Source organism: Melanerpes formicivorus, unplaced genomic scaffold (assembly GCF_026170545.1).
Source record: "Melanerpes formicivorus ecotype bairdi unplaced genomic scaffold, bMelFor1.0.p_v2 SCAF_134, whole genome shotgun sequence".
NCBI classification, from domain to species: domain Eukaryota; kingdom Metazoa; phylum Chordata; class Aves; order Piciformes; family Picidae; genus Melanerpes; species Melanerpes formicivorus.
Genome location: NW_027142486.1, coordinates 191312 through 212468, shown reverse-complemented (window position 1 = coordinate 212468; position 21157 = coordinate 191312). Strand labels below are relative to the sequence as shown.

Here is a 21157-nt window from a genome sequence, read left to right as displayed (position 1 = left end):
GGAGGATGGGACACATTCCAGGCTGGTCACCCTCAGCACAGTCCCTGGGAAGGTGATTGGCCAAACCCCCCCTGCAGCTATTTGCAGGCCAAGAGAGAGAGTAAGGAATATCTGTGAGTAGGGGAAAGAAGATGGTTTGTCCCTGGACCTTAGCCAGGGCTTTGCCATGGTCTCTCATAGTTTCTTTAGAGCCAGAATGGTGATAGCTGGAGAGAAGCAATGGATGAGGTGGTGGATGGGAAGCCAGCTGGTGGATCAAGCCCAAATGTCACCAGCTTGGAGTGCTCCTGGCAGATGCTTCCCAGTGACATCCCCCTCAGGGCAAGCCCTTGGGCCAGCACTGTGCAATGTCTTCATCAGCTCCCTGCACCATCTGACCCAGGGCCTGTGCAGCTCCTTTGGGGATGAGGCCAAGTTTTGCAGAGCCTCTGAGGGACTTCATCTGCTTCCCCCTGCCTTGAGTAGGGTCACTGGACAGGATGATGTGCAGGGACCCCTTCCATGAATCACCAGGACAGATCCAGCAGCTCCTCTGAGGAAGGTTTCTCCACTCAAACCCTTGGCAGGAAAGGTACCAGAGGGGTTTGATGAAACTTTGATCTGTTCAGGCTCTGGCCACAAGGAGGGGGGTGGTTGGGCGTGGGGTCATGTGGTCAGTTGTGTCTCAGGAGCTCACAATTCACTAGGGAGACTGTGAAGAGGCTGTGAGGTGACTTCTGCCTCAGGAGGGGATTGGCCAGCAGCAGGAGCATGGCTGGAAAGGGACTGTGAGGTCAGTTCTGTCTGCAGGAGCTGATAGGGCAGCCCTGGGCTCCTGGCTGGCAGATGAGCTTTTAAGTTGCCATCTGACAGCATCTCTGCCAGGCCAGCAGAAGGCAGCTGGCTGGCACAGGGACTGTCAGATGCCCTCTGCCAAAGGGACCTGGGCTCACTGCAGGAAGGGGCTCAGGTATTGGTTGCCAGGTCTCTGCTGCCTGAGTACCTGATGGGACAGCAGCAGGCACAGGGCTCGGTGGTGTCTGTCTGAGAAGCTGCAAGGCCAGCAGCCTTGGGAGCTCCTGGTGAGGCCACTTCTGCCTGCTCAGCTGAAAGGCCACAAGAAGGCTGATGGGATGGGTGCCTGCTTGAAGGGTGCTTCCCAGATGGAGCTTTCCTTGGAGATAGGAAGCAGCAGGAGAGAGGAACACTGCCACATGGTGCAGCTTGGCAGGTGGGGACTGGACATGAGGAGCAAGAAACCTCTCTCAAAGGGGAGTGCTGTGGTAGGAGAAGGTCTCCAGAAGGAGTCTGAGCTCAGCTCAGCAATTTGTGTTTCAAGGAGCAGAGTGTGAGTGTGGACAGACATCAGGGAAGGTCTGGAAATGCCAAGGTGGGGAAGTGAGATGAGGGTCTCCAGCCTGCAGGGAAGCAGAAGCAGCTGTGGGACAGTGCAGGGCAGTCTGTGGTGGAGATGGCAAAGGGCACAGACAATGCTGGGAGTGATCAAGAGAACCCAAGGCTGTGCCCCCTTGGCTATGACAACCATCTGCCACCAAGGCCTGTGAGGAGACATTGTCCTAAGGCACTGGCAGGGCCTCAGTGCCTCCTTGCACTTCCCCAGGAAGGCTGGGGGCTGTCATCTCCTTGTCCTTCACTCAGCATCACAACATCCACACCCCCCTGCACCACACATGAGGGACAGGATCTGCCTGCCCCAGGGGCTGTGGTCAGATCTTGACCTTTCTACTTCATCAACCAAACCCAGGTTTTGCTGCCCTGCACTTTGCCTTTGTCTCCCTGCAGTCATGGCCTCCAATGAGCTGCTCTAAGGAGTCCCTGGGGAGGCTTTGGCAGTAACAAGCCTCAGTGGGGCCCATTCCTACTTCAAGGAGCTTGTGTTTTGCTTCTGACTTCTTGAGCAGTCTCTTCAGTCTTCTCTCAGTGCCTGAGGTTCCTGTATTGAGCCCAAGTGCCCTAAGGAGCTATTTGTGTCTCTGTAATTTCCTTCAAGATTCCAAAGTGCACCTAATAAAGCTCATTTGGTGATCATTCATCAAGTGATATGAGCCAGGCTGTCTCACCAGCACAGCTGCACTTGCAGAACATCTGTTTCTTCAGCTCTGACACTGTATGGACAACTTTGCTCCTCACCTCCCCAGCCTCCCCATGATTGTCCCTGCCCACCTGGGGCTTACTTACTGCTCCTTGCATCAGACTTCTCCACTGCTCTCTGCAGCTGGAGCTCACAGCTCCATGGCACCAGCTCCCCCCTGCTCTCCTTATAGACGTGTCTGCACACAGCCACAGCAGAATTGTTGCTGTTTGGAAGCTAAGCAAAGTAAAGCCTGAGAAAGTCCCATCAGCAATGCAGCCCCCCTGGAGCCAGCTGCTCAGCACAAGCTGTCTCTCAGCAGGTGGCCTCTCTACAAGCCTGTGGCCACGCCAACAAGTTGAGGCATGGTTATGATTTATCAGCCAGGCAGCATTTCTGGGTAGTGAGAAGGAGGTTGGATCATAGCAGCCACTTTGCAATCCCCAAGGTGATTCAGCAGAATGTGTTATAGCCAAGCAGCCACTGAACAGCCTCCTCCTCCTCCAGAACAAGAGGACACCGTCTCAAGCTGCACCAGGGGAGGTTTAGGCTGGATGTTAGGAAGAAGTTCTTCATAGAAAGACTTGTTAGCCATTGCCATGTGCTGCCCAGGGAGGTGGTGGAGTCACCATCACTGGAGGTGTTTAGGAAGAGACTGGATGGGGTGCTTGGTGCCATGGTTCAGTTGATTAAATAGTGTTGGATGATAGGTTGGACTTGAGGAGTGCAAAGGTCTTTTCCAACCTGGTTAGTTCTATTCTATTCTATTCTATTCTATTCTATTCTATTCTATTCTATTCTATTCTATTCTATTCTATTCTATTCTATTCTATTCTATTCCATTCCATTCCATTCCATTCCATTCCATTCCATTCCATTCCATTTCACAACTCTGGAAGTGCCTCACACAGGAAATTCTCCTGAATAGGTTTTGGTTAATTCTTCCATAGGCTCTCACATTTGGCTTGATCTGTGTCCTTGACTCTATTACTGAATCGCAGGTTCCACCTTGTGACCAAAACCAGAACTGCAGCTCTTCTCTTTCCCAAACATTGCTTTCCCTAATTTTCCCAAGTTTCTGATTTTCCTACATGATTTCTACTGTTGTGTAGAAGCCTTTTGTGTAAATAACCAAACCACCACCGAATCTGCAAATGAGCTCTGGTGAGACTTTTGCATTAATAAATAATGTATGTATTTGTGTGAATATCTTTGCCTGATTATTGATAGATAAATGAATAATTCATATCCTCATGGTGCAGTGAGCAGGGTATTCCATCCTGGAGGCCTTGCCCACAAGGGGACATGGATTTACAAGCTCAGATTTGGAATGGGTGAAACAAAATTGTAAAATTCCAGATCCCACTGAGGAAGACTTAGCCAAGGCTGCTGCGAACCCACAGTGACCCTGCTGTGACCCTGCTGCAAACCCAGCAGCGACCCTACTGTGACCCCAGCAGTGACCCTGCTGTGACCCTGCTGTGACCCCATCAGTGATCCTGCTGTGACCCCTCTGCGACCCTGCTGTGACCCTGCTGTGACCCTGCTGTGACCCTGCTGTGAACCCAGCAGTGACCCTGCTGTGACCCTGCTGCAAACCCAGCAGCGACCCTACTGTGACCCCAGCAGTGACCCTGCTGTGACCCTACTGTGACCCCAGCAGCAACCCTGCTGTGCTCCAGCAGCGACCCCAGCAGTGACCCTGCTGTGACCCTGCTGTGACCCTGCTGCAACCCTGCTGCAAACCCAGCAGCAACCCTGCTGCAACCCCAGCAGTGACCCTGCTGTGACCCTACTGTGACCCCAGCAGCAACCCTGCTGTGACTCTGCTGTGAACCCAGCAGTGACCCTGCTGCAACCCTGCTGCAAACCCAGCAGCAACCCTGCTGTGCTCCAGCAGCGACCCCAGCAGTGACCCTGCTGTGACCCCACAGTGACCCTGCTGTGACCCCATCAGTGACCCTGCTGCGACCCTGCTGTGAATCCACAGTGACCCTGCTGTGACCCTGCTGTGACCCTGCTGCGAACCCACAGTGACCCTGCTGTGACCCCATCAGTGACCCTGCTGCGACCCTGCTGTGACCCCATCAGTGATCCTGCTGTGACCCCTCTGCGACCCTGCTGTGACCCTGCTGTGAATCCACAGTGACCCTGCTGTGACCCTGCTGCAACCCTGCTGTGACCCTGCTGCAACCCTGCTTTGACCCTGCTGTGACCCCATCAGTGACCCTGCTGTGACCCTGCTGTGACCCTGCTGCAAACCCAGCAGCGACCCTACTGTGACCCCAGCAGTGACCCTGCTGTGACCCCTCTGCGACCCTGCTGTGACCCTGCTGTGAACCCACAGTGACCCTGCTGTGACCCCATCAGTGACCCTGCTGCGACCCTGCTGTGACCCCATCAGTGATCCTGCTGTGACCCCTCTGCGACCCTGCTGTGTACCCACAGTGACCCTGCTGCGACCCTGCTGTGAACCCACAGTGACCCTGCTGTGACCCTGCTGTGACCCTGCTGCGACCCTGCTGTGACCCTGCTGCAACCCTGCTGTCACCCTGCTGTGAACCCAGCAGTGACCCTGCTGTGACCCTGCTGTGACCCTGCTGCAAACCCAGCAGCGACCCTACTGTGACCCCAGCAGTGACCCTGCTGTGACCCTACTGTGACCCCAGCAGCAACCCTGCTGTGCTCCAGCAGCGACCCCAGCAGTGACCCTGCTGTGACCCTGCTGTGACCCTGCTGTGACCCTGCTGCAACCCTGCTGCAACCCTGCTGCAAACCCAGCAGCAACCCTGCTGCGACCCCAGCAGTGACCCTGCTGTGACCCCTCTGCGACCCTGCTGTGACCCTGCTGTGACCCCATCAGTGATCCTGCTGTGACCCCTCTGCGACCCTGCTGTGACCCTGCTGTGAACCCACAGTGACCCTGCTGTGACCCTGCTGTGACCCTGCTGTGACCCTGCTGCAACCCTGCTGTGACCCTGCTGTGACCCCAGCAGTGACCCTGCTGTGACCCTACTGTGACCCCAGCAGCAACCCTGCTGTGCTCCAGCAGCGACCCCAGCAGTGACCCTGCTGTGACCCTGCTGTGACCTTGCTGCAACCCTGCTGCAAACCCAGCAGCAACCCTGCTGCGACCCCAGCAGTGACCCTGCTGTGACCCCAGCAGCAACCCTGCTGTGACTCTGCTGTGAACCCAGCAGTGACCCTGCTGCAACCCTGCTGCAAACCCAGCAGCAACCCTGCTGTGCTCCAGCAGCGACCCCAGCAGTGACCCTGCTGTGACCCTGCTGTGACCCTGCTGCAAACCCAGCAGCAACCCTGCTGCGACCCCAGCAGCAACCCTGCTGTGCTCCAGCAGCGACCCCAGCAGTGACCCTGCTGTGACCCTGCTGTGACCCTGCTGCAAACCCAGCAGCGACCCTACTGTGACCCCAGCAGTGACCCTGCTGTGACCCTACTGTGACCCCAGTAGCAACCCTCCTGTGCTCCAGCAGCGACCCCAGCAGTGACCCTGCTGTGACCCTGCTGCAACCCTGCTGCAAACCCAGCAGCAACCCTGCTGTGCTCCAGCAGCGACCCCAGCAGTGACCCTGCTGTGACCCCAGCAGCAACCCTGCTGTGACTCTGCTGTGAACCCAGCAGTGACCCTGCTGCGACCCTGCTGCAAACCCAGCAGCAACCCTGCTGTGCTCCAGCAGCGGCCCCAGCAGTGACCCTGCTGTGACCCCACAGTGACCCTGCTGTGACCCCATCAGTGACCCTGCTGCGACCCTGCTGTGACCCCATCAGTGATCCTGCTGTGACCCCTCTGCGACCCTGCTGTGACCCTGCTGTGAACCCACTGTGACCCTGCTGTGACCCTGCTGCAACCCTGCTGTGAACCCAGCAGTGACCCTGCTGCGACCCTGCTGCAAACCCAGCAGCAACCCTGCTGCGCTCCAGCAGCGGCCCCAGCAGTGACCCTGCTGTGACCCTGCTGCAACCCTGCTGCAAACCCAGCAGCGACCCTGCTGCGACCCCAGCAGTGACCCTGCTGTCACCCTGGGCTCCTGCGGCGAGCAGGTGCTGGACGAACTTGAAAATGATGAGGCAAAAAAATGGATATTTTCATAAGAGGATTTTTTATTTGGAGAAAGAGTTGAGAGGTTGGAGATAAAGAGCCAGAGGCTTCATGGTTAAGGAGTCTAATGCTGTCTTTAGATCACTTGTGGAGTCAGACACTGATTGTGTTTCCAGCTCCTCCCAGAGCCCAAACAGCTGCGCAATCCCAACATGGTTGGTGGAGACCACGCCTGGGTGTCCGGAACCAGACCCCCTTCACCTTCTTTATTTCAAACTGCCTGAACTGTGGTGCCACAAAAGGGATTTTAAGGAGATAGACTCTAAAGTGGTGTCTTTTACTGTGGCACAAGACTTTCAGCCGATAGCAGCCATGGATGTTCTGGTTGTGCCAGCTGCTCTGGGCACTGTGCCACTGAACCTTTCTGCGATGTGCATTTTGAAGGAGCTGCAGTGTGTTTCACCACCAGATGTCGATTCGGCCTTAGCCTTACCAAGGATCACCACTCCACCAGCTCTGTACCCAGCCTGTCACTTGCCAAGCCCCTACAGGACATGGACTGTAATGGTACTGTGACACTATTGCACTGTGACCACATAGTACTGTGATGTTCTGGCACTCTAACACTCTGTCACTCTGATCCTATGGGACTGTGATGCTCTGGTAGTGTGATGCTATGCACTGTTTTGATACGGCAGTGTGAATCTGGGGCACTGTGAGCTCTGGCTATGTGATGGTATGGCACCAGGATGCTCTGATCTTGTGGAGCTCTGGTATTGTGGTGCTCTTGTACTGTGATGCTCTAGCTCTGTGATACTCTGGCACTATGATGCTCTGAGGTTGTGAAGCTCTGGTACTGTGATGCTCTTTTACCGTGACTCTGTGGTACTGTGAAACTGGCACTGTGAAGCTCTGGCACTGTGACACTATGGCACTGTGAAGCTCTGTTGTTGTGGTGCTCTGCCACTGTGACACCATTGTATTTTGACCCTCTCTCATTGTGGCACTATTGCATTGCTACACTTTGGCAGTGTGACTCTGGCACTGGGACGTTATGGTACTGTGATGCTATGGCACTGTGTCGATATGGCACTGTGATGCTAGGGAACTGTGATACTGTGATATTGTGATGCTCTGGCTCTGTGATGCTGGGGCACTATGATGCTCTGAAGTTGTGACGCTCTGGCACTGTGACACTCTGGAATTGTAATGTTCTGGAACTGTGACACTCCAGCACTGTGATGCTATGCTATTGTGATGCTCTGGCATTGTGATGCTCTGGCACTATCTTGCTCTCTCTCTGTGATGCTATGGCACAGTGATGCTCTGGTACTGTGATGCTATGGTACTATGACACTCTGGCACTGTGATGCTCTGTCGTTGTGATGTTCTGGTGTTGTGATGCTCTGGTTCTGTGACGCTATGGCATTGTAATGTTCTGGCACTGTGACACTCTGGCACTGTGACACTTTTTTACTGTGACATTCTGGCACTGTGATGCTCTGGCATTGTGATGCTCTGGCTCTACCATGCTCTGTCACTGTGACGCTCTGTCACTGTGACACTATGTTACTGTGACACTATGGTACTGCGACGTTCTGGTACTGTGATGCTATGGCACTGTGATGCTGTGGAACAGTGATGCTATGGCAATTTGATGGTATGGTAGTGGGACACTATGATACTGTGATGCTTTGGCTCTCTGATGCTCTGGCATTGTTACAATCTGGCATGGTGATGCTCTGACTCTACCACACTCTGGCACCATGATGCCCTAGCACTGTGACAGTATGGCACAGTGACGCTCTGGCACTGTGATTCTCTGTCATTGTGGTGCTCTGATACTGTGACACTCTGGAATTGTTACTTTCTGGCACTGTAATCCTCTGGTATTGTGGCACTATGCTACTGTGATGCTCTGGCATTGTGATGCTCTGATACTCTGATGCTCTGGCATTGTTACTCTCTGGCACTGTGATCCTGTGGTGCTGTGATGCTCTGGCACTGTGATGCATGGACATTGTGACACCTGCACTGAGATGCTATGGTACTGTGATGCTACGGTGCTGTAATGCTCTGCTACTGTGATGCTCTGCTATTGTGATGCTATTGTACTGTGACACTCTGGCACTGTGACAGTTTGGCACTGTGACACACTGGCACTGTGACACTCTGGCACTGTGATACTCTGGAACTGTGATGGTCTGGCACTGTCACACTCTGGAAGTCTGGCACTTTGGCACTGTGACACTCCGGAACTGTAACACTCCAACACTGTGAAACTCTGGCAGTGTGACGTTCTGGCACTGTGAGGCTGTGGTACTGTGATGCTCTGGCACTGTGATAATTTGGCAGCGTGATACTTTGGCACCGTGTCTCTCTGGCATTGTGACACTCTGCCTCTATGACACTAGTAGTGGTTTGAGCTTTAACTGGGAGTTAAGAGCTCAGATGGGGGCAAGGCTGAGAATCTCTCCCCTGCTCCCCCCTCTTCCCTCCCAACAGAGGGGGGAAAAAGGAAAAATGGAAAGGGAAGGAGCAAATCCACCAAGCAATAATTTGGAGTCAGCCTGGAAGTAGAGAGGTAAAGAGTTTTCTTTAAACAATATATAACAATATATATAACAATATATAATAAGAGCAGGTAAGGTTCACAAGGGCAATAAAAACCTTTATTAGAATAAACCAAACCAGGTTGGAAGAGACCTTCAAGATCATCGTGTCCAACCCATCAACCAATCCAACCCTCCCAAACTGCTAACCCATGGCACCAAGCACCCCATCAAGTCTCCTCCTGAACACCTCCAATGACGGCAACTCCACCACCTCCCCAGGCAGCCCATTCCATAGCGCAATCACTCTTTCTGTATAGAACTTCTTCCTAACATCCAACCTGAACCTCCCCTGGCACAGCCTGAGACTGTGTCCTCTTGTTCTGGTACTGGCTGCCTGGGAGAAGAGACCATCATCCGCCTGTCTACAACCTCCCTTCAGGGAGTTGTAGAGAGTGATAAGGTCACCCCTGAGTCTCCTCTTCTCCAGGCTGAGCAACCCCAGCTCACTCAGTCTTTCCTCATAGGGCTTGTGTTCCAAACCCCTCACCAACTTTGTTGCTCTTCTCTGGACTCGTTCCAGCAAGTCAACCTCCTTCCTAAACTGAGGGGCAAGGAACAAGGATGGATAGGAGGGGGGGAAAAAAACCAAGAATACAAAACTAGTCTCTCCCTCTGAAGAGGCATGGAGGCAGCAGGGAGAATTACATAGAATAGAATTACATAGGATAAACCAGGTTGGAAGAGACCTTCAGGATCATCGCATCCAACCCATCAACCAATCCAACCCACCTAAACAACTAACCCATGCCACCAAGCACCCCATCAAGTCTCCTCCTGAAAACCTCCAATGACGGTGACTCCACAACCTTCCCAGGCATCCCATTCCAATGGGCAATCACTCTCTCTGTATAGAACTTCTTCCCGACCACATGGCAGAGGATCAGGAGGGCAGCCGCAGTAGCTCTCATCCAGGAGAGGCAGGAGCCAAAAGGAGAGAGCCTAATGACTGCAATGTCCTGCTTTTTATACCCTAGCTGGGCAGGGAGGGGGGAGTGGAACAGACTCAGTTTCCCAGGGGGAAAATGCCCTGCAGGGAGGGCAAAGCACCTGCAAGCCCTCCACCCTGCTCTGTGTTATTTTCAGAATGGGTGTTAACCCACCACAGTCCACCCCTCTGTTCCACTTCCACTCTTCTGTCACAGCCCCTTCATCCAATCTTGACATGTGGTATTGGAATCCTTGGTGCAAGTCCCTTGTTATCCCGGCTCGCTCTCTCTCAGGGCAGTCTCTCTCTCTCTGGTGCTGGTCAATGTAGGTGGTGCTTGAACTGGGCAGGGATGTGGAGAAGAATCAGGAATCAGTCTGTTTTTGAAAGGGAAAGGAAAAAATCAGGAACAGTCCATTGCTGTAGGGAAGCAGGTGAGATGACCCAGGAGTTCTCTGGGTTGGTGTGTGGTGTGTATGTTGAGTCCTGGATGCTAGGCTGATATTAAGCTAGGAGGGAGAAACTTTGAACAACTTATAACTATTCACGCAGTGACTATAATACATTGATCCGCGCTGCCCCCTCTCAGTTCATCCCCTCTCAGCCAGAGTCACATTCTGCTGTGGGATACACTGAATGTCCCCAGTTTCTAACATGACTCAGTAGGTGTCACCAGGCCCCTCAGCCAAGACCACCCCTCGGGTTAGTCTGCACCCACCAGCAGCAGGGAAAACCCACACTGGCTTCCCCAGCAGGTTCTTCTCAGCAGTCACAGGAACTCCATCTCCATCCACTGTTTGCAGCAGGTGGGACTGGGCAGGACAAGCTCATTTCACAGATCCTCTGCTGGTCACTAACCAAGTGGCTTGAGCTAGGTGTCTCTCCCAGTTCCTAAAGGTTCCACTCCCCATGGCTTTTAGGGCGGTTTTTAGCAAGCCAGTGTAGCGCTCAACCTTCCCCACAGCTGGTGCAAGGTATGGGATGTGGTAAATCCACTCAATGCCATGTTCCTTTGCCCAGTCCCTTAGGAGATGGTTCCTGAAGTGGGTTCCATTGTCTGATTCAATCCTCCCGGGGGTGCTGTGTCTCCACAGGACATGTCTCTCTAGGTACAGGATGGAGTTGCGAGCAGTGGCATGAGGTACTGGGTAGGTTTCCACCCACCCTGTACTTGCCTCCACCATGGTCAGTAGGTACTGCTTGCTACTGTGAGACCGAGGAAGGGTGATGTGGTCGATCTGCCAGGCCTCTTCATACTTATATTTCGACCATCTCTCTCCATACCACAGAAGCTTTGTGCACTTGGCCTGCTCGATGGCAGCACAGATGTCACACTCATGGATTGACGAGAATGGAGACAGGGACGGCAGCACTCAATATGAGTAATAGAAATCATCCAACTTTATTGTTCCATGCTTTATTATTTATAGTCTTATCTTATGCATAGTTAATTCTATTCTAATTTAACACATACTATTGGTTTACCTCTAAAAGATTACATCATTATTTCACTACTCTGTGGTTTTTTCTACTCAGTCTAATTGCTCTTTTTCCCAGATCTTGCCTCCTCCTTATCTTGTCTCTTCTCAGGGGCAGCTTGACCTTAGCATACCAGGCGCTTTTCCACAACTCCTACTCCATTGCTATATTTTCAACAGAAAGTCCTTCAAGACCTGAATTGCACAGATGTTCCTGGGACCATTGTCCCTTCTCCCTAAGCCAATCCCCAACAATTCCCCCATTTTTCTTTTGTGCAAGTAAGGCCTTGGAGGTTATCCTTTGAACACTTTGCATGATACAATTATAGACAAGTTTAACAAGAATCAGAATTAGTACAATAATACTTAAAAACCTTAAAGCTTCTTTTATCAATTGTATAACCCACTGTGACACATTCCCAAATATTGATCTTAACCAATCATCCAAGGGACTTTTTACAATTGCAACAGCACGCGTGTGATTCCTTAGCCACTTAATCTCAGCATGCATTGACACTCCATGATCTGACAGGTTCAAACAACACATTCCATCAAAGTCTTCACACCCATACCCTTGAGCCATTGTTCCAGTATTGTAGGACTATAGAGCAAGCATAGTGAGTATAGCACAGTAAAGAAGGTAAAATAAAGCAAAGAAGAAGAAGTGCATATCAAGGGAACTTCTACAACTTACATAATCTCGGAGAGCCTCATTGGCATAGCTTCATTGGTTCCCTATGAGTGACCACACATCACACTGTTATGGATTATTGGTCCAACTACTAATGACATGTGAGGTTGTTGATGCAGGTGTGTGTCCTGTTATTCCCACATAACTTTCTGTGTTTATAGCTACCAGTGTCCTGCTTTAGTTACATGCTGCAGGCACAGCACTGTTTTGCTACACTGCTAGCCACTTCTGCACTTATGCTGAGCATGGCCTACCACCATGTCAGGCTCTAGGCCTACACTGCCAGATCGCTCACACTGTTCGTCACTGGCATTTGGTCATAGGAGTTGTTCTCATCCTATACAAGATACTACTTGCATACAGAGAAGCTAGCAAATTAAACCTAAGCTATATAGCAAAAGCAGGAGTTCTGTAGCGCAGCATGTCTAACAGACTGATGTAACCCATACAAGGCACAAAGCTTAAGTTGAACTAGTTACAATGTTCTAACAGAGCTGGCATAATACATGGTCAAAGATAACAGACATTGTAAAGAAGAACTTCGATCTTCATAGTTCTGATCTTTACATTTCACTCCTGACAGAGAAGACTTGATCATGCCTGAACACATTGCACACAGACATTAAGACACAAATCCTGTCTCACACTTCCCATCTGAGGGACGCTGGGAGCAATGAATGGAGGAGAAGCTATCTTGATCCTGCTGTTATTTCTGAGCTATCAAGTAATGGCCACCTGCTAGTGCTTGCCTCAGACAATCCCTTTTGGATGCAGCCAGCTCTTTACAGGGTGCACAGTGGTCTAACATCATCCTCCATGTGCCAGAGCCCAGCAGAGGGGAAAAAGTCAAATTTGTGTGCTGAAATAAAGACAGTTTAATAGGACAGAAAGTGAAAGGGAGATGTAATAATGATGATGATGATGATGATGATGATGATGATGCAAATCTAATTAGAATGTTGTCTTAGTTTAAAGAGTGGACAGAGATCATTTTACTCCCAATGGAAGTAAACCAAAGACACTCTTGTGGAATTGGAGATAAGTACAGAAATTGTATTCAGAAATAGACAGGAAAAGTACAGAATGCATGAAAATGCACAAACCCCATCCCCCAAGCAGACTGAACCACAAACCCCAGCTGCTCCTTTTCTCTCCCACTCATTGTCTCCCTGGCCTAAGCAGGCCATAATTGCACAGGAGAAAATTAGTCAGGCCTCTGCAGGTCTGTCCTTCATGTTAGCAGGAGATAAGGACTCCCCCCAAAAGAGCTGGGTTGGTCTCTTCTCCCAAGCAACCAGCACCAGAACAAGAGGACACAGTCTCAAGCTGCGCCAGGGGAAGTTTAGGCTCAAGGTGAGGAGAGAGTCATTCGTCATTGGAATGTGCTGCCCAGGGAGGTGGTGGAGTCACCGTCCCTGGAGGTGTTCAAGAGGGGACTGCACATGGCACTTGGTGCCATGGTCTAGTCATGAGTTCTGTGGTGACAGGCTGGACTCGTTGATCTTTGAGGTCTCTTCCAACCTTGGTGATACTGTGATACTGAACTGGCAGGAGGCAGAACAAGAGTGAGTTGGCCTTGCTGCCAGCTGTAAAGAGAGAGCAGAATCCTGCCATTGAATAACAAAGGCACAATTTTCCACTCCATCCAAGAGGACTCACCTCTGTGCTTTTTTAAAGAGGCACCACCTCAACCCATGACAAATCTGCACAAGACACATTTGATAATAAGAGAAAACATCCCTGTCTCACTTTTTAGTTCCATATTCTTATTTAGCCCAGCTGGAGACAGGACTCTCTACTTCTGGTCAGCACAGGCAGGGTTTGGGTTTTGTAACTGCAGAGCAGAATTCCCTTCCTCCAGGTGGAAAGTAGGAGCAGCCCTTCTGCTCCACCCAACAGACCCTTCAGCAGCACTTTTCCTGGGTCCATGGCCTTTGGCTGTTGGTTGTTCTTGCACTTCCTATCCCCAAGGTTCCAGTCCCCAGGTAGGTTCACCATGCCATCTCCTCATGTCCTCCCTGGTCACACAGGGTGGCATGTGGTGTGTGCCAGCAGTGCCCTTTCCCTTGAGCAGAAAAAGCCTGAGCCTTAACTGCAGAGACACAGCTCAGTGTGAGAGAGGAAGGCATCCTCTTGGAAATGCTGGGACAAGGACTGGGACACAGGCTTGTGGGGAGGAGGTGAGATTCTCTTGCAGTCCTGGAGGGAACTCCAGAACACCTATCAGCTCACAGCACAGTGTTGATAGGCTCAAGAATTCATCCCTGAGCCACTCAGCTCTGACAAAGAGCTCCCAGAGCAGGAGCTGTCACAGTGACCATCTGCCAGGTGACTGCCTGCTCTTGGGCAGCTTCCAAAGCAAACTCTCAAGTCTGTTGCCTTAGGCCTTTGCACAACTGCCCCACAGCAGAGCTCTTGTTTAGAGTTAGTGTCCTGTAAAGAGAGACCAATGGCCCTTCAAAATGCCCCAGGAGGTCAGTGCTGAAGGGGCTCTTTGTGCCACAGGCCCTGGGCACTCACAGCTGATCAGAGGTGCTGCAGGAACAAACATCCTTCCTCTTGCCAGGGCAGCTCTGGCCCCACCATTAGCTCCAAGTGGCTGCCTGGGCACAAGAGCCCTCTTCATTGTGACCCTGTGGATGGCCACACCCTGCTCAGGGACAGTGCTGGCCTGGGCCAAGGATAAGGGCATTGAAAGGACACTCAAGGGCCTTGGGTGAGCTGTGGCCAAGTTCCAGCCAGGGACAGGGCTGGAGCCAGAGTCTTGTTGGGGCCAGGGTCACTGGGACCTACCATCCAGGGGCAGCTCTGCAGAGTGGGACCCAGGTTGTCTGGGAGGGCTCAGTGGCCCCAGGCATTGTCAGGGTGAGGGCCAGGGCAGAGGATATTCCCCTCTGGTCTCTGCTCTGGGGAAGCTGTGGCTGCAGACATGACCAGTTTTGGTCCTGGAGTGCAAGGGCAATGGGGTGGGCTGGAGCTGAGCACTGCAACCACCCCAGCACTTCCCCCAAATGAGCTCTCATCTCCCAGTGGTCAGCACCCCCCAGTGCTCCCCAGCAGTGCTTCCAGTCACTGAAGATCTCAGTGTTGTGGCTTTAAGGCACTGGGGTGTCTTAAACCATACCTTACAGGCCTCCTAGATAGGTCCCAGAGGGGGACCAAAAAGTGTAATCTCCTGTTGTTCCATGCCCATAAGCCCTGCATTTCTATAAACACTGCCATTTCTCTTTGTTCTTCCATTTTTTGTACCTCTCTGCTCCCAGGAGGACAGGTGGAGCTTTATCTTGGGTTTGTGCAGGGGACTCAGGCTTGTTCAGCCTTGGCCAGGCTGCCACTTGGGGCCTGGAGTGGCCTGGCTTGGCCTGGAGCTGGCAAGCAGAATTTCTCTTGGGGGTGGGGAGGAGGGTGCATGTGAGGCCTGGGTGTTTGGCCTGGTTTGGAGGAAGGTGGTGTGAAGCTTTGGCTTAAGGAGCTTCTTGGAGAGCCATGGCTGAAGTGCATGATGGACTTTGTGCTGCTGTATGCAGCTGGGATTGATACTTCCACTGCCACTTCTTTCTTTCATAGCCAGCAGGGAGCATTGTCCTTTCCTCCCCTGGGAAGGGCTGAAGAGCAGCTGTCTCGCTCCTCAAACCAAGACACTCAGCCACTCTGCTGTCCCTACTGCCCAGGCCACCAATTGTCCTCCCATCTCCCAGTGTTCCCAAGAAGAGGAGTCAGTCTCAGCCCCAAATTTCCCCAGGGGGCTGGAGAGGTGTCAGGGATGGCTCTTAGTGACCCTAGGTTTGAGTTTGGTGTCACCTCTGGAGCATTACTGGGGTGAAAGACTGGGCTGGGAGGTGAGGGAGACTGGAAGGTGGCAGTGCTGGGAAAGGAGAGGCACTGGGAGATAGGGAGGGTCTGGCTTTTGGAGTCTTCATGTTGAAGCAGTGAGTGGTCACTGCTGTCAGCAGTACTCTATCCACCCCACCCCCCAGTGCCCCTGGAGGCCTGGGCTGTTTGATTTGCAGCTGCCCCATGCAGGAAGCTGGAGAGATGCCAAGGAAGGTGGATGGATCCGTGCCAGAGGTGAGGGTGACTCCGTGCCAGGGCTGGACCTGTTCCCAGGGCTGGTGCCACTGCCAAGCCTGCCTTTGCCCTGGGGGCTCTTAGGAGGAAGAAGGAGGAGTCCTGGGAGGGATAAATCTGGCCCTCACCTTCCCCAGCTTCACCCAGGACTTACCACACCACAGAGGAAAATGAAGGTGGCAGTGGTCGGCGTGGCTCTGCTCTTCACCATCCTGCTGTGCACCCCAGCAGATGCCAAGGTAGGACTCCAGTGCCACAGGGAGGGGCTCATGGGGATGGGTCATGGCTACACGACATGTGGAATGAATTTGGAGTGGTGAGGATGAAACCCCTTGATTTGGCCTCTCCCTTGCCCAAGCAAGAGGCTCCTCCAGGCTCCCCTGCCTCTCCTGGCAATGCAGCTCTCTCCCTCCCACAGCTCCATCTCTTCCCTCCACTTCCCCCACTAAGCAGCTTCTTGTGCCCAAGGCCTGAGTTCCTCAGTGAATGCCTGGAGCTGTCCCCTCCCTGGGAAGGTCCAACACCAAAGCTGGGAAGGCTCCCACCAGTTTCTTCTCTTGGTGACCCCACACCCCTCCCTTCTGCAACTCCCCAGCCCATACTTTTGCTCCCCTCAAACATCTTCTTCCTGGGATCTCCTCCATGTCCTATCTAATGTCCCCAGATGCCCTCCCTTTGATCTCTCCCAATGCCTTTCTTTCCATCTTGTCCCTCAGCCCTTTGCCTTTCATCCTCTCCATTGCAGTGGTCACCCCAAATCCTCTTCCTGCCATAGCCATTCCCAAACACTCTCCCAGTCCCCTTGGTTTTGGCCTCTTTCTTCTGCCCCCACCAACCAGCTCTCTTGATGTCCCCATGCCCCCTCATCTTGAATTCTTTACCTATCAATTGCACCCCACACTGTCCTGCCCCTTCAACACTCCAGCCCAGTCCATTGGGGTCCATTAATTCACCCCAGTGCTCTGTTGTTGGAAGCCTTTTCCTTAACCTCATCCTCTTTGGAGACCTGAATTCCCTACACTCTTCTTGTCTCCATCCCCAGCCCTGGATCCTGCATGGAGAGGCATCCCAGGGGAACTTGGAGGAATCAGGCTGAGGGGAGCAGAAGGCATTTTCCCCTTCAGACCAGAGGGAAGCCTTTGGCCTGCTGGGACTGAGGACAGTTGTGCCCCACTCAGGGCCCCACTGAGGTTCCTTCCAGGTCACCTCTTTGCTCTTCCTCCCTAGGCACTGCTGGAAAGCATTGAGGAAAATTCTCAACTGGATGTAAGTAGTGAGGTGGACTTGGAGGGCATCCAGTCTGGGGAACGGGAGGGCATTTTGGCCCTCCCATCTCTTGCTGGGACTGGAGGTATCCCAGTGACCAGTGAGGTCTCCTGGTCTCTCTGCAGGTGAATGTAGCCAAACCTGAGCCATTGGAGAGTGTCGAGGTGGGTACCAAGAGTTCTGCTGGCCCCACCCCCTCCCTTCCCATGGCCACAACACTGCAGAGCATCCCAGGGTGCTCCAGCACACCCCAGTGCATCCCACTGCAACTCCAGAGAATACCCCAGCACCCCAGTGCTTTCCAAGGGAGGACCTCTCCCCCAGAGCCCCCTTTGCATCCCCATCCATCCCAGTACAACCCAGTACACCCCTGGATGCCCCAGTACACAACCACACAGCCAGGTGGGCCCCTCCCCAGGACCCTCACTGCCTTCTGGGCACCACCATCCAAGCTCATCTGCTCCAGAAGCAACTTCCCCAAGGACTCCATTGCTTCCCCCCATCCTCCCAGCACACCCCAGTGCACCCAGACTTGTCCCTAACCTCCCTTTCTCCCCAGCTGCCTGCGGCTGATGTCCTGCTGGAGCGGGTGCGCCAGAAGCGCCTGGCTGTAGCTGCTGAAGCTGCTGTCTAGGTGAGCAGCACCAGGGCATTCCTAACCCCACAAAGAATCCTGGGCCCTGGGGCATCCCTGAGCCCTCTGGGGTGGGCAGACCTTAGGTGTGAGAAAAGGAAACAGAGGTCACTGTTGCTGATCCGTGCCCCAGGGTACACAGCACAGAGCTGGCTCTGTGCCTTTGCTTCAACTCACTAGGGCTCTACAGACCCAGAGGGTCGCTGTGCAGGCCAGGCAGAGGCTTTGGTGCCACACAGACCCCCACAGGCACAGTAAGAGCTGGGCAGGGCTCTGGGAGATTTAGGGACATCCCAGGGTAACGACACACTGGGCAAGGGACTCTGGTGGCATCTGGATCTTAGGAGAGCCAAATCCTGTCCAGGGTATATTGAGAGCTCCAATTCCCTTCTTTTTCCCCAGGTCTCTGCAAAGAGACATAGTGGGGACAAGGTTCCTCTTATGTCCTAGCTGACCCTGGGAGTCTCTCTCTTTCAGGACTGGAACTGCTGCTGACACCTCTGTCCTGTCCCCCATCAGAGGAAAGAGGAGATGATCATCCCTGAATGTCCCTACCTGATCCCCTGGGAGCCCTGGGCCATTTCCTTCTCATGATCAATAAACCCCCTCAGCAAAGCTACACTCTGTGTGTCCAGGTCCATGTTGCCCCTCCTCTGCCATTACCCCAATACCTGCATCCTCTGGCAGCACCATGGTGAGGAGCAGACTGGCAGAGGGCAGGTTCTGGCAGCATGGATGCCTGGGGGCCTCTGTCCAGAGAAGGTTCCCCTGGAGCACCCTGCCATGAGGCTGGGAGATGCAGGCAGTCACAATGCCAGGCCTTGGGCAGGTGGTGTTTGGGAGGGGTGAAACGCTCTGGTGTTTTGGGGTGAGGGCAGGTGAGGAGCATGGAGAGGCAGCTGGGACCCCTGGTTCCTCTGCCCCACTCTGGCAGGGGTGGTGGTTCCCTGTCCCATGGGCTCAGCACCCCTGGGCTCACAGGAGATTTCAGAGCCCCATGCAGAGCCCAGGGACCTTCCTGGCCCTCAGCCCACACTCTTCTCTGGGGTACCCCAATGCAGACCAGGAGGGCAGGCCATGGGCACAAGACACTGGTTGGATGCTCCTCTGTCCCCTGCCCTGTGTGGCCCAGCCTTGGGGACTTTGTGTCCATTCTCTGGGCTGTGCTTTGGTCTCTCCAGGCATGCACTGAGTCACCAGCGACTGTCACAGCGGCAATGTTTCCCTCACCCCATGGCATGTGGTGATCTCAAGGGTCTTTTCCAGCCTCAGTGGTTCCATGATTGCATCATTTCCTCTCTTCAGTGGGGGTGACTTCAGGGGAATATTTCCCTGGATGCAGAGGGAGACCTTAGCATCCCCAGGGCAGCCAAATACAAGAGGAATGGTGGGCAGCAGCTTCCTGTGGCTTATCCCTGGGCTGTGGGCAGGGACTGGAGCTGTCATCTGGGGAACCAACAGGAAAAGGGGAAACCACAACTGGGGCCTACACAGTACTTACAGGGCTGATCAGAAAGCTGTGGAGGGATTCTGAGCAGGGCCTGGTGTGACAAGTCAGGGGCTGATGGTTTGAACTGAGGGAGATTCAGACTGGAGAGAAGGAAGAAATGTTTGACACTGAGGGAGGTGAGAGCCTGGCCCAGGTTGCCCAGGGAGGTGGGAGATGCCCAATCCTGGAACCATTCCAGAGGAGATTGGAGGGGGGCTTTGAGCAGCCTGCTCTAGTTGCAGATGTTCCTGATCATTGCAAGCAGGTTGGTCTCTGTGATCTTTAAAGGTCTCTTCCAACCCAAAGCATTGTATGATTCTGGGATTCTTTGGGATTCTTGAGGACAAAACATGGAGAGGTGTCCTGGCTTGAGCTGGAATAGAGCCAACTCTGTTCAGGGATCTGACTGCTCAGCTCAGTCTCTGCTCAGTGCCAGCACTTTCTGATGTTCAGAGCAGGTTTGCACGGTGGCTGCCTCTGGCAGTGAGAATGCTGATGTTCAGAGTGCCTGCCAAGGATTGGTGTGCAGGCCAAGGTCACTGCTCAATCTTGTGTTCCACCTTGGGGATGCAGAGTAAAAGGCTGCACTTGCAGGGAGGAATGGACAGGAGAGGTGACCCTGAACTGATCCACAAGGGATTCCACTCCATCTACATCACACTCAGTGTAAAGCTGAGGCATCAGCAGCATGACGCCTCTTCCTCAGTGGCCAACACCCGAGGGGGACTCTGTTCTGCCTTCTGTCACAATCCATGAGTTCCTATTACAGTCTGAAGGGGGAACTTCAGCCTAGTCCCTGACTGCAAGGAGTGAAAGTAAAACAACTTTTTAGTACCCACTGGACACAAAAGCAAAATAATGCTAAGGTCTACAGAAGTCATTCCTGTGACCCTGTGATCCTGGGATAGAGAGCAGTGTCACAGCAGATTGGTCACAGACTCCAATATGATAATTGGAGAGGTTCATGAGAGCATCTGAGGGCCCTTGTTCATGCCCCAAATAGCTGCTGTAACCCAGCAAAAAACCAGAGCTGGGTCAATGAGCTCATTCTGACACAACTGACACAATAGGTCCCAGAGGACTGGAAGCTGGCCAACGTGGGGCCCATCCACAAGCAGGGCCTGTTGGATGAGCCAGGCCTGTCAGCCTGACCTCAGTGCCAGGCAAGATCATGGAACAGGTCATCCTGAGTGCAATCACACAGCACTTACAGGATGGCCAAGGGATCAGGCCCAGCCAGCATGGATTTAGGAAGGGCAGGTCCTGCCTGACCAACCTGATCTCCTTCTATGATCAGGTGACCCACCTGGTGGATGTGGGGAGGCCTGTGGATGTAGTCTACCTGGACCTCAGCAAGGCCTTTGACACTGTCTCCCATAGCAAACTCCTGGCCAAGCTGTCAGACCATGGCTTGGATAGGAGCACACAGCATTGGGTTAGGAACTGGCTGGAGGGCCGAGCCCAGAGAGTGGTGGTGAATGGTGCCACATCCAGCTGGCAGCCAGGCACCAGTGGTGTGCCCGAAGGACCAGTGCTGGGCCCTCTGCTCTTTAACATCTTTACTGATGAGCTGGATGAGGGCATTGAGTCCATCATCAGTAAATTTGCAGATGACACCAAGCTGGGGGCAGGAGTTGATCTGCTGGAGGGTAGAGAGGCTCTGCAGAGAGACCTCGACAGGCTGGACAGATGGGCAGAGTCCAAGGGCATGAGATTGAGCACATCCAAGTGCCAGGTTCTGCACATTGGCCACACCAACCCCATGCAGTGCTATAGGCTGGGGTCAGAGTGGCTGGAGAGCAGCCAGGTAGAGAGGGACCTGGGGATGCTGGTCGATGGTAGGCTGAACATGAGCCTGCA

General features: G+C 53.2%; 2 long non-coding RNA genes across 2 annotated transcripts in view; both read left to right on the top strand.

Moving 5' to 3' along the window:
• Window positions 1-16008, top strand: part of LOC137456629 (uncharacterized) — a 30733-nt gene extending 14725 nt beyond the window's left edge. Inside the window, exons 2-3 of the long non-coding RNA XR_010991060.1 lie at window positions 15818-15908; window positions 15993-16008. This is a non-coding gene — a long non-coding RNA (uncharacterized lncRNA). The remainder of the gene's footprint in view (window positions 1-15817; window positions 15909-15992) is intronic.
• Window positions 16009-16039: 31 nt separating this feature from the next.
• Window positions 16040-18427, top strand: LOC137456668 (uncharacterized). Its single transcript, XR_010991079.1, has 5 exons — window positions 16040-16147; window positions 17136-17174; window positions 17300-17338; window positions 17734-17808; window positions 18286-18427. It is a non-coding gene; the product is annotated as an uncharacterized lncRNA (long non-coding RNA).
• Window positions 18428-21157: the final 2730 nt, after the last annotated feature.